This window comes from Aethalodelphis obliquidens, unplaced genomic scaffold, assembly GCF_003676395.1.
Source record: "Aethalodelphis obliquidens isolate GAN/ISIS:26980383/991018 unplaced genomic scaffold, ASM367639v1 scaffold53, whole genome shotgun sequence".
Classification (NCBI taxonomy): Eukaryota; Metazoa; Chordata; class Mammalia; order Artiodactyla; family Delphinidae; genus Aethalodelphis; species Aethalodelphis obliquidens.
In genome coordinates this window covers 1,101,546-1,112,634 of record NW_020837997.1, presented here as the reverse complement: position 1 = coordinate 1,112,634, position 11,089 = coordinate 1,101,546, and the positions used below count along the sequence as shown (strand labels likewise).

The following is an 11,089-nucleotide window of genomic DNA, read 5'->3' as shown; positions in this document are numbered from 1 at the left end:
ACTCCCCTAATGGCAGCATCGCTGCCCATTTTTATCTTTTATCCAATATTGGCTTACCAAAGTACTTGAACTGACACCTTTGAAAACTCTTAACATGGTATCCAAAGCATTCCAAGAAGGGCTTCCATTACTAGCTCCAGCCTTACTGGGGGCCCCTCTGTTCCTCACACTATATTTCACAAGGACCCAGCCACCTTTACTTCCTCCCAAACATTCCAGGCCCACTTCTGCATGCTTCCATCCTGGCCTTTGCACAAGCTATCCCCTTGGCTTTGGCACTGTCCACTACACACACCCAGAGTGGTGAATTCATATTCACTTTTTTACTAGCCAGCCTCATCTCCTTTCCTCTGTGCCCCAGCCTTGCCCATGTAGGACTCCAATGGGACTAGACACTGAGTTGGGTAAGGGCAGGTGGTGTAGACATGTTTACTGAACAAAAAGATGGATGACTTTTTTACCCCCAAAGATCTCTTGGGAATCCCTGGAATAGACTATTAAGTGGGAATTAGAGAAAAGAGCAAAAATTAAGGGAAATGAGGGTCTTTGGGGGAAGACCAAAGGCAGAAAAGCAAGAGAGGGGAAAAGAATTTCATATACTAAACATGTATTGGGTGGCATCTGTTCTACACATATTGTCACAATACTCCAAGTAGCACTGTAGGGGAGAGATTCCCCACCCCACCCCCAATTTATAGAGGAGAAAAATGATATTCAGATAAGGGAATTGGTTTTATTAAAGTCACATAGCAAGTTAGTGGGGCATTAATGTGAACACTCAGATCTTTGTGTCCCAAAAGACTACAAACTTTCACCTGCTATTCAGACTGGGTATCAGACCCTGCCTCTGGGCTCTGCTCCTATTCCCACTAAGCAATAATGACAGAATCAACAAAAAAATCTTTCTACTATCCCAGCTGGGGAGCAGAGACAATGAGAAGGGTTCAGGAACAGACCATGAGGACCTGCACCCACCATTCAATTTCTTTAGGCTCACGGTCCCTCAGGAGCTCTCACACCTCCTGCTGGCAGCGTTCCTGGTATTCTGGGTACTTCGCAAGGTTGTACAGGACCCAAGAGAGGCCACTGGCTGTGGTGTCATGGACTGAGGGTCAGCCAGACAGGCTTGGGTCTCTGGGCTACTTCAGCACCAGAGGGTGGACAGCACCATGTTAAGCCCCGCCCCCCCCCACCGCCACCACCCCCCACAAAGACGATGGGAAGGATGGGCAAGATGGGGTGATCCAGGGCCCAGCTGCCAAGTCCCTGGGATGAAGAGACCCCTGCCTATTCTGTAGTCCCACACTGGGACCCTCACCTTCAAACATGAAGGTGTCAGCCTCAGCTCAGGTGTCCTCATCTGACAGTTCTTTCCCATCTTCATCCTGGAGAGAAAGCAAGATCCTCCAAATCACACCAGTTCTGGGGACACCTGAGCCTAACCTGAGATAGTCCCTGAGCTCCAGCGTCCAAGCAGGATTCTTCCCTTTTCATCTCCAGAGCCCACCCCACAGGACTCCTCCCTAGTCTCCTGCCTCCTGTTTACTCCTTCCAGATAGCCTTCTACACAGTCACATCTAAAACTTCTCTCTGACCTGTCCCTCCCTTCCTCAAGCACCTTCTATGACTCCCTAGCACTCTCTGGATCAAGTCCAAGTTCTTTGACCTGACATTTGAAAACAAGGTCCAGCCTATCTCTTGAATTTAGATCCCAGAGAAGCGTACCTTGGCCAGCAGGAGCACATCAATGAAGTCCAAAGTCTTGGCCTTAGCCTTGGCCTTGAGGAAGTCTTGGGAACCCTGACTAATGAGGGTGCAATGCCGCTCCTGATGACAGCCTCTGTGAAGTCGTGCACCAGGTCGCAAGCCCCATGGAAGTGCTGCACATCGCGGGTGAGGTAGTACAGGAGGTCCATGTGCAGGAAGATCTACTCGGTCCATTTCATCACAAGGGCACTGAGCTCCAAGATGGCAGCAATATATTCGCTGGGTTTCCTACAGGGTCAGACCAGAGAGAGCCTTAAGAAGCAGTATTGTGTATCTGTGGGCCATCTGTTCTTAGAGACTGTTTCCTGATAGGAAGTCTTGGGAACGCTGATAGGAGGAAGCTCCTGGTTTCTAGGCTTCACATATTTTAAGCTGCTGCCTCCCTTCATGATCTCATACTGCAGGAGCACGTCCAGTCAGTAACCCAGGACCACATCCCGTCCAGAAAAGAATGCCCTTCAGTCATGTTTCTCTCTCTGCCTCCCATCTCTGTGAACTGCCTCATGTCCTAGATCTCAGAGCAGAGCTTGGGAATCATGCTCATCTCTCCACTCTCCCACACAACATCTAGACCTGCCATTCTTTCTCAGTTTCCCCCAAATCTGCCACATTTTCTCCACCAAGCTCAAGTTTCCTCCCCTCTGTGGTCTTCTCACATCCTGTGTCTACACAACAATCAGTCTTCTCTCAAGTCAGATGTTCAAGCTCAGCTTTGACCACAACTCTCATCTGGTCAAAGACCTTCTGTGGCTTCCTGGAAACATCAGGGTAAAGTCCATATCCTCTTTGTCTGACTTCAGAATGTCCTTAAGATATAACTGCCCACTCCTCCAACCTCATACCCAAGGCGTCTCCTCACTGTTACACATGTTCTGCTCATCCTAGCCTCCTGGTCTTTATCAAACAGTTCTACCTACCTGAAAGGATAGCTCCTTTGCTTTCCCTTTCCCTGTCCTTCAATGTCCAGCTCTGACACACCTCCTCCAGGAAGGCCCTTCTGATTTCCCTGGTCAGTCCTCCCTCCCCCATCTACTCCCTTGGGTCTATGGCTCATGTTCCCAGGCCCTGGGCTGAGACTTACTCCTGGCAATTGCTGTCGAAACTGAAGACACATTTCTGCAGACTGTCCAGGGTCATGAGACTGATGTGTTCAAACATGTCCATACGAGTGCTGCCCTCTGAAGCCAGGCACTGCCACTTGGCCTGGACAGAGAAGAGGGCAGAGCTGGGGCTGAGACTTCCCCCTCCTGAGCCCCTCCCCAATCTCAACCACCTGGATGGACTCCCCCAGACCTGGCCTCTTGGTCCTCTGCCCCAAGCACCTATCTCCAGGGAAGACAAGGCTTGAGTGGGAGTGGAAGCTGTTACTATCAAGACAAGAAGACCCCACAGCTGGTAGTCAGGAGACCTGGTTTCAAGGTCCAGCTCTGCCTCTTATGTTCTGTGTGCCCTTGGTCAACTCATTGCTTTCCATTTGGCTTTTCCAAATGGAAATTTGGAATTCCAAATTCCAAGTGTCAAATTTTAGTAGCAGTTAAGATGACCTGCTTTGGTGTTGGACAAACGAAGTTAGAATTCCTGCCCCACCACGTACAACTCACTTACTAATGAGCAATCTTGGGCAATTTCCCTAACCTCTCTGACCTTCCATTTCATCAACCTTAATATGGCAATGACAATCATCTCTACCTCATAGGATTGTGAAAATAAATTAGACAACACATGCCATGGACTTGGCCCACAATTTCTGATATACAGTAAGTGTTAAATAATTGTTAACTACCATCATCATCTTTATCATTATCATAGTGGTAGACAATTGCAAAAATGTCCCCAATTCTTTATCCCTCCCTTTACCCTCAGTCTTTGCAGTGAGATTTTTCAGCTCTTCCATTAGGAGGTGGAACCTGTTTCTCTTGAATCTGAGCTGAGCTAGGACTTGCTGTGGTCAACAGGAGGTGGAAACTATCGTGTGCTAGTTCTGACACCAGGCTTCAAGAGGTACTGCATGTTTCTGCTCATTCTCTTGGAGCCCAGCCTCCACCATGTAGTCAAGCCCAGGCTAGCCTACTGGAAGATGAGAGACAAATACAGGAGTCCATTGTCCCACCAAGGCCATCCTAAACCAGCCGAGAGCTAGCCGAGCCCCAAACATGTGCCAAAGCTGAACCTGGATCAGCAGAGCTGTCTTCGGAACCTACCCATGACCACGAACACATGAATAATTCCAGCTAGGATGAGAAGAATGACTCAACTGACCCATCATCTCATGAACAATAACAAACACTAATTCTTTCGAGTCCGTGAGTTTTAAGGTGGTACCTAATGCAGAAAGAACTACTATGCAATCTTCATCATTTCTGTCCTGAATTTACAGAGCCTCCACGAAGCAGACTAGAAACTAAAGCCTTGTGAGCACCTACTATGTGCCAGGAACACGATTGCACGACATCATCTTGATGACTCTTTAAGAAGGGATTATTATCCCGATTTTACAGATGAGGAAACTGAGGCTTTTAGAGGAAAATCAGTGACCCCCAAAGCCATCCAGCAGGGCCAGGATTCCAGACCATATGTGTGTAAGCCCACTCCCCTTTTCCTAAGGCTCCAGCTGGGACCCGGAGTTCAAGAAACTCACATGCATGATGTCTGCACTCTTGGTGAAAATCTTCATATACGGCTTCAAAATCTCGAAGTGGAAGGCGGGTGTCAGCAGGCATCGATGGTGGTTCCACCTTTCACCAGCACTCAGCAGGAGCCCATCCCCTAGCAGAGGCAGCCATGAGGAGTGAGCAAGGGTGGCACCTTCCCCTGGGCCCCCAAGTTTGTCCTCACCCCCTTCACTCACAGTTACTCACCCAGCCAGGGATTCAGGAAGATGTAGAAAAACATATCCTTGGGTATGATGGTGGCTGACATGAGAGCTAGAACATGGAGAGGGGGAGGGAAGGACTTTTGGTGGGGGCTGGAGGCTCCCAGGGAGGGGTCTACATTTCTCCTCCAAGCCCAGTATAGCTTGGAATGGGACAATGAACAGAGGAACAGGGAGGAAGGGGGAGGTGGGGGGGACCAGACAAGGCTGTAGCACAGAGTAGCGCAAAGGCAGACCCCAAAGACACAACCCTATATGCTTAGACACACCCCAACATGACACAACATGTCCCAGCATGCCTTGACATGGCTCCTACATGTCTAACATGTGCTAAACACCCAAGAACAGCCCAGCGCTCTACAAAATGCCTTTACAGGGACCAAGGACACCACGCTTGCCCCAGCACTCTCTGACATCTCCTGGAACATCCAACATGGTAGACCAACAGTGTTGAGTTTCCACCATTCAAAACTGAAAAAGTCTTTGGCAACCAGAGAGAGCCAGGGACCTGCCTAGAGTTACCCAGCAGGTCTCTGTCGATACTGCCCATTCCCCTGCTCAACCTGGTCTGTCCAGGAGTGGAAAGGGCTGGGAGCAGGGGCAGGGGAGAAGCTGGGGTGGGGGCTCCTGGGAGAGATACCTGTGGCCTGGAGCAGGGGAGCAGTGAAGGTAGGGTGGACAAGTCGCAGGATGGGATAGAAAGGCCCCATCCACCAAAGGTGGACCTCGCAGAAGTAATGGCCCAGATCTTCCACCAGCCACATGCCCTCCTCATTGCTCGTCACCTGGGAATGGATGGGAATAAGGCCAGGCCTGGCAGGGGGCCTCAGAAGCTACAACTTCTCACTACATCCCCCTACCCACCACACCCACTCACCCCCTTCTCCCCTTCTACCTGGATTATTGATCTATACTTCTCTCCATCTCACTAAGTCAGCTTCTCTCTGTTGGCTTCTCTTTTTTTTTTTCATGTCTCTCTATGTACCCCTCTCTGTCCCCTTACTCTCTTCATCCCTGTGTTTTGACAGAAAGAGAGAGAGGAGGGATGGGGGAGAGAGAAAGAGGGTGGGGGAAAGAGGCGGGGAGAGATAATGGATGGATGGATAATAGATAGATAGATAGATAATAGATAGATAATAGATGAATGGATGGACAAGAGAGAAATGATTAGATGATGGGTGGATAGATGGATGGATAGAAAGATGGATGGATGGATGGATGGATGGATGACTAGATGATGGATGGATAGATAGTTGTAGATAGATGATAGGTGGACAGATAGATGATGGATGGATGAATAGATGGAAAATGTATAGATAGATGATAAATAGATAGACAGATGATAGATAGATAGATAGATAGATGTGTTTGTATCTGTGTATATGTATGTTTCTTTTGCTCCATTTATGTATCTCTCTCTGTGTCCTTCTCTCTGTCTCTCTGTCTCTCTCTCTCACTCTTTCTCTGTATCTCTCTTTCTCTGCCCCTATTTCTCTGTCCATCTCTCCAACTCCCCATCTCTGTTTCTCATCATCTCTACACCTTCCATGGTTCCCCATCGCTCTCAGAATCAATCCCCTGTCCCTACCTGGGCTTGAAGTCCTGCTCTCCCTACTCTCCTCTCCACCTTTTCTCTGCCTCTCACCTGCATCACTCTAGCTGCACTGAACTCCTCCCCATTGCTCAAAAGCCAAGTGTTCACTCTTTCACCTCCAGGCATTTGAGTGCACTAGTCCTATCCAGAGAATACACTTTCTCTTCTTCACTTAAAAAATGCCTATTAATTATTCCAGACCCACTTCCAACAACTCTTCTTCCAAGAAACTTTCCAGCGTGCCCAAACAGCAGATGCCTTGCTTCCCCTCTGGGCTCCCCCAGCCCCTGTCTCTCCCTCAGACTCACCCTGACCACACAGGATTAGTGGTATCTCTAATCCTGTATGCCCAAGGTTGGAGGTTCCTCCACGGCAAAGCCTGGGGCTGATTCTCCCCAAGAATCCCCAAGCAATGTCCAGAACACCAGAATGGGGTTGGCAAATAAATGAAAGAAAGAAAAAGATGACCAAGGGTGCCCAAGAGCCGGGGGGGGGGGGGCGTTGCTGGGACGTGCAGGGGCTGCCCAGAAACTTGCCAGGGAGGGGCTCAGAGCCCTCGGATGCTGCCACAGCACCCACTACCATGTGTTCCAGGCCGGCATCTGTGGTGCTGGTAACAGACCAGGCAATGTCAGGGTGGCAGAAAACGATAAGGAAGATGATGGGGCCCAGTCAGATCATAAGTCCCTGGGGGCAGGTGGCCACCAGCTGAGTTAAGTCCCTCAAGCCCTGCTCCATTGGGGGGACCTGCAGGCAAGGCAAGGGCCATCACTCTCCAGAAGGACCCTCTGCAGTGGACAGTGTGTGGGATTCTGCACAGATGGAGGGAATCTCCCCTTGCTCTCGCTCCTTCACTCTGGGGGAGGGTCCTGGAGCCTCTTCAAGTCCCAATGATGTATCCCAGGGCACAGGGAGAAGACACGCTCTCTGCCCACAGGGAGGATGACTTTAGCTCGAGAAAATGGAGTGGTTCCAGCCCCAGGGGTGGCCACAGGAGGAGATCCCCATGGAAAAGGTTTGTGGGTAGCCAGGTAGCCTCAGGACTTGTTCCTGGGTTTTGGTCCCACATCCTTTCATGTTCTGGCCCATCCGCATAGCCTTCGGTTCTCTACATGGTAAAGGGTCTACGGTCCTGGGACCTTCCAGCCCTGGCACACCTCAAGGGACACACGTGAACTCTGCCCATCAATCAGGACAGTCCTTCTCACCTATGAGCCCCTTCTGTTGGCGAGGCTCTGTGCATAGTGCAACCTGTCTACCTATCTATCTATCTATCTATCTATCATCTATCTATCTAGTACATCCTGTCTATCTATCCATTTCTCATAGTACTATATCCTATCTATCTATCTATCTATCCATTTCTCATAGTACTATATCCTATCTATCTATCTATCTATCTAGTACATCCTGTCTATCTATCCATTTCTCATAGTACTATATCCTAGCTACCTATCTATCTATCTATCATCTATCTATCTATCTAGTACATCCTGTCTAGACATTTCTCATAGTACTACATCCGAGCTATCTATCTCTCCTGAACCCGTGGACACTCCCATAAGTCATGTCAATTACAAATGAAACTGAGGCCATATCCCCCAAAAGGGGAAGAAGGGAGGGTTGGTTTCTGGTGAGGCATCCTTTCCCGTCCTTCAGGACACCCCATCCAAGCCCCCGGGTGTTCCAGGTAGGTGAACATAAGTCTTTTTCACCTTTGTACCCTGCTCCCTCCTCCCTGAGGACCCTGAGGCACTTGATGAGATCAGTCCAAAGAGGGAGAGGGACTCAGCCAAGGTCACACAGGAAGAGAGACTGTAGGAGAGAAGAGCCATTGAGACCAGCCTCTGCCGTCAAGCCCTTGGAGGGAGAATCAGAACTGTGGTAACTTTGTAACGTTCCCGCTGCCTCCAGGGCTCTCTGAGAACATCCCAAGACCCATAATCTCAGGCAAACTTTACAATGAGCTTGGGACACACCGTTCTGTGACGAGCTGGTCTGGGGGAGGAGAGGAGAGGAGCTGGACGCTCCTGCCTTTGGCCTTGGATAACAAAGGGAAGTGACTGGCAAGTTACCCAGGCCTCCACCACAACATTATCAAACATTTGTTAAATGCCTTCTGTATGTCAGCCCCTGGGCTGGGCCACTGTAGATACCGTGTCTGTCCCCAGAACTACCATCTAGTGGGAGAGATGGATAATAAACAAATAATTGAACAATTATCTATTTAAGCATGAGCAGGGCTAAGCCATAGGTCAGGGTCTGGGGGCGGTGGGGGTCAAGGGAGGCTTAGAGAAGGTAATTATACTTGAGCCGAAAATGGATAAGGAGGAATCCACTGGGTAACCGCAGGAAGGAAAGTGCTTCCAGGCAAAAGAGAAACACAAGCAAAAGCCCTGCGGTGGGAAGGGCTTGGTTCATTGAGGAGATAAAGCAGAAGTTCAGAGTGACCATGACATGCACAAGGCTGAGGAAGACAGCCGGGATGAGCCAGAAAACATTTAGTCTTTATCTTCAGAGCAATAGGGAGTCAGTGAACAGTTTTCAGCCAAAAAGTGGCATGATCTAAACTGAATTTCAGAAATATCTCTCCAGGGCTAAAGGGAGAGTGGATAAGAGGGTACAACAGTGGCAATGAAGAAACCAGAGAGTAGGCTGGGAGAGGCTTCCTGGAGAAAGATGATGGTGGATGTGGCCATGGGTGACAGAAGATGCAGAGAGGTGACATTGAGGAGAGATTTGGGGGGAAGCACATTAGGACCAGATGCATGGGTGAGAGGAACAGGCAGGCTCAGGGACCACAAAGTATGGGATGTGGGCAACTGGAAGGATGGACTAGACTGAGGGCAGGGGCAGGGTTGGGGAGGGAGACATGAGTTCCGATTCTGACCAAGGAATGAAGTGTTTATAAGACCCCCCACATGAGGAGAGGAGGAAGGAGCTGGATGCATAACCTTGGGCTCAGGAGAGAAGTGAACTTGGAATTCACTTATGGAGGGAACTGATGGTCCACTTAGGAGTTGGAGCTCTGGGTAAGGAGATGGCCTCAGGATAGAGAGAAGAAGGAGAAGGGGTTAGGATGCTGGGGCTTTCCCCACATGCAAAGGTGGAGCAAAGGAGCAGCCGAGAGGAAAAGGAGGTTCCAGGAGGAAAGGGTGGTCCACAAGCTCAGAGAGCTGCTAGGAGGTGGATGAGATGGGGCCCAAGGGAGTCCATGGGATTTGGAGACCTAGAAGTCACAGCCATCATGCAGGAGCATGATGGAGGTGGGGACCAGACTGGAGCAGGTAGAGCAAGCAGAGAAAGGGAGGCAATGAGCAAAAGCATCTCTGTGCACAAGGAGACAGCAGCTCAAGCAGACCAGAGGTTTTGTGCAGAATGAAGTCCGTTGGAAATAGGCAGGTGAGGATGTACATGTCACCCCTCTGACCTGTTTTGTGACCTTCTCTCGTATCACCGTGGATAAGAGATAAGAGGACATGAAGGGTTGAGCTCACACAAGGCAAAGCTTTTCCAAAGAGCCATGAAGGAAAGCCCAAGTGGCAAGAGACTTCAGCCCATGTGCAAAGGATGAGAAACTAAGCTAGATGTATCCAAGGAAGTAGGATGGAAAGGAAGCCGTTAAACTGGGGTGTAGAGGGGACTGGACATCCTGGCAGGGTCTAGGACAGGAGAGGAGGGAAAAAAAGAAGATGGAAGGAAGAGGGGTTGTGGTCAGAGAATGTAGCCCTCAGATCAATGGCTTTGGAGGTGGTGCCTTTATGGGTGATGACAAAATCTTAAGTGTGATTGTGGATTGTGGCAAAAAGGAGGTTGATGCAGCACAGAGGAAGGGCCTCTGGGGCTGAGGTTAAGAAAGTGGGCCAGAAGCCTCCGCCCAGGAATTTTGGCCATTAGGGCAGAGTGATTCCTTCTGAAAGGGGGAGTGGTTCACCTTTATCCAAATTGGGCAGTGGGGCTCACTGATATGTCTTGGGCGTGGAAGGCAAGATAAAAAAAGGAAGGTGCCTGAGGAAGGGGAGGAGGAGAGACTGCCCACACATCTCCAACACAGCTGTACCCCCATGCGGGGAAGATGGGGGTGAAGGTCTTAGTTAATTCTTGTGGGGAAGCAGAAGCCCACAGAGGAGCAGACACTGGCCTGAGGCCAACAGAGATGTGCCAGGCAGGGAACAGACCTCAGACAGTGGCCCTGAGGAGGCCTCAAGATGAGCAGCGGGGACTGTGAGGCCACCAGGGGACCCAGCTCTCTGCAGCCCACCCAGAGATCCCCTCAGATGTGCACTAATGTGGGGGAGACAGGGGGGAACATGACCCCAAACAGGCTTGGGGTGAGGAAAGGTAAGAACAAGAAAAGCATTGGGCATAGAGTGAACAGAGAGGACAGGATTGGACCCAGTGGGGGAGTGAGGCAAGAGGTCTCCCTCACTTCTCTACCACCCTAGACCCCAGCCCAATCCCAGACCCCCAGATCCCTGAGCCCCATTCCTGAACCCTCAGGAAATCCATCCACCCTGATCCCCCAGACCGTCCTGCTATCCACACTCACCAGGCCCCGGTGACCCCAAAACCAGTTCCGTTTTGGGAGCTGCGGGAAACATTGGAGGCGGCGAGAATTGCTGTAGCAGGTGTAGGTCCAGGCTAGGTTGCAGGCCAGGAGCCTGGAGGCCCCGACCAGCAGCAGGAGTAACCATGGGGAGGCTGCCAAGGACCTGAGTCCCAGCCAGGACAGCCTCAGCTGCAGCATCCTATGGGGCAGACGCGGTGGAGGGTGAGCTCCTGAGGATGAAGGAACGGGGGCCGATGATGGTGAGCTGTGAGGCAGAGACACATAGAGGGACAGGAACGAGGGAGTG

The 11,089-nt window shown here is 50.5% G+C and overlaps 1 pseudogene; it reads right to left on the bottom strand.

Moving 5' to 3' along the window:
* Positions 1 to 653: 653 nt before the first annotated feature.
* On the bottom strand, positions 654 to 11,089 carry LOC113608357 (docosahexaenoic acid omega-hydroxylase CYP4F3-like; annotated as a pseudogene).